The 2,527-nt window shown below is 35.0% G+C and overlaps 1 non-coding gene across 1 annotated transcript; it reads left to right on the forward strand.

The window, feature by feature from the left end:
* Nucleotides 1–778: 778 nt before the first annotated feature.
* LOC117322547 lies at nucleotides 779–971 on the forward strand. Its single transcript, XR_004531569.1, has one exon. It is a non-coding gene; the product is annotated as a U2 spliceosomal RNA (small nuclear RNA).
* The last annotated feature ends 1,556 nt before the right edge of the window (nucleotides 972–2,527 follow it).

The raw sequence follows: 2,527 nt of genomic DNA on the forward strand, positions 1-2,527 counted from the left end.
TAAATTACCATCGTGGATTGTGTTTAATGTGTTAATTAAAATCACAGGGGGTAGGGGCGGACCTACGTCACAAAAAAAGATAATTGTCAGATAAAAAAATAGCCTCTCCCTTGTATGACATATCAGAGACGTGCATATGTAGTCGTGAGACGGGTCATACTCGCGAGAGGCTATTTTTTTAACCGACAGTTATTTTTTTTGTGACGTAGGTCCGCCCCTACCCCCTGTGATTAAAATTGCCCCATGCTACTAATATGTTTATCTCGGCATTTGACATTCATTTACTACTTTCATATAGTCAATTCTCGGTAACTTCTTAGTTTTTCATCATTTCAAAAATCCAGTTGGCCTAAATGAAATATATCGGCTTTAATCTAAGTCCGTCCGTTAAATAGATAAGTGAAATAAATAGACAGTTTGAATTATGTTTACTTAGAAACGCTTGACAAAGATGATGGCGATAAAGAAAGTCGCCGACATTTAGCCAGAAAATCTCGCGGTTAAGGGGAGGTAACTAGTAAACCACACTGGACGCGTAAATGTGAAAAAGGTAGCAATTAATTCGCAATTTTAGTATAATCTATTTGTTTATAAATAATCTTAGCAGGCAATATTTTATAATATGATATACAATTTTATTTCCTGGCATAAGATTGTTTTAATATGAATTGTGAAAAAAGATATTGAAGATTTTATTTTCAGATATTATAATAAGAATACCACCTACGTTAGAAAATATCAACTTTAATTTATATAGTATTTAAACGTCTTCAATGGTATCGCTTCTCGGCCTTTTGGCTAAGATCAAAGTGTAGTATCTGTTCTTATCAGCTTAATATCTGATACGTACCCCACCGGGGTACTTCGATATTAAACTGATTTTTGGACATAGGTGAGATGTCAGGGGCTTGCTCCGCTCTTACCACGGGTTGGCCCGGTATTGCAGTACCTCCGGGAACGGCCCACTCTCCCTTGGGAGAGTAAAAATCAAACCAAAATCAGAAAATTTCCTGAACTTCTCTGCTATGGGATATTTATTGCCGGTCAGTGAAAGTTAGGTTTCATTTGAATTACAGTTACATAACGAGATTTGAATTATGAGCTCATAATATATCCGAAGATTTTTTAGTATCGCAGGGATTTCATACGAATTCCCTACCCACTACTAAAAGTGCCTTGGTTTGAACTAAACAATATCTACTGGGGACATTCCGTTTGTCCATCGTGCGGGCATTAATTTTGATAAACTCATCCCGTTCCATAATTGAACAATAATTGTTCTTTTGATGAATCTGTTTCTAATTTCTAAACGCCTTCAGGTCTATTTATTTAGGGAGTGTTGCCCTCTAACAGACGACACGGGAACCCTTACAGAGACAGGGAAGCTTGCCCAGTAATGCCCGTTTGAATTAAAATGATATAATACCTTATCAATACAGGCGAATCGTGTATACAAATTAGACAAAGATGCTATCGGTGATGGCTATTGTTAAACTGATGCTTGTTATTACTAGGTTCACTGGCTTTGTTGAAGATTTTCAGTAATATATGACATCAGTTAATAACCACAATACATATGCATATATATTATATTCTGAAACATTATAAAATCGGGGTTATTGATATGTAAAAAGACCGATAGCCCCCCCCCCCCCCCCCCCTTTTTTTTATAAGGTTTCAGAATATACAATATTCAATGCTTTAATCGTAAACGGCTACAGTTCATGGATATAAGATTTGCATACATTAAATTACAATAAATATTTCCAGGGTCAATCATACAAAATCTAATTTTCTGCTAAATAATTTCCTCATTATATGTTTGCATGATGAACAAATTTTCCTAAATTACACAATTCTTTTGTATTACCAGACGATGGAAATATAACTAATTTGAAGACGGAGGGATTTATTCGAAAATAGGGCTTAATCTATTTTATTCTCAGCTCACTGTACAAGGGGCATTTAAAAATGAGGTGATATTCATCCTCGATGTCAGCAAGACAAACAGGGCAGGTTATAAGATGCCCAGGTACGTTTTTATGTCTACCTGATTCGATAAGAAGACAATGGGAAGATAAACCAGAGACTTGTATATCAGGTATATACGTCTCTGGATAAACGCAATCTGATAATAGCTTTTTTATAATTAACAGGAATTTGTTTTAAAAGATATGTTTGCAACGTTAAATGATCTACAACATGCCTGTATAAAATACATTTCGGCAATGACACAAAAAATTCTCACATTCTTGTTTAAAATTGTCTAACAATCGTTGTTTTACTGTAGCTATAAAATAACTTATATTTGTAACGTGTTGGGAAACCCCCATGTTCATCATACCTAGTGAGCACAGCTCGTGTTTAACTTTGGCAACCCAGTTTTTACAATTTGGGTTCACCTCATATATTCGTAACATGCATTTAATACACAAGTTTTGGTAGAAGTTAATTTACACCAGTATTTAAGTATTTTCAATTCGAGAGAGGACCATTGGAAACCTTCCCAATTCAAAGTATACCATAG

Source organism: Pecten maximus, chromosome 2, assembly GCF_902652985.1.
Source record: "Pecten maximus chromosome 2, xPecMax1.1, whole genome shotgun sequence".
Lineage (NCBI taxonomy): Eukaryota > Metazoa > Mollusca > Bivalvia > Pectinida > Pectinidae > Pecten > Pecten maximus.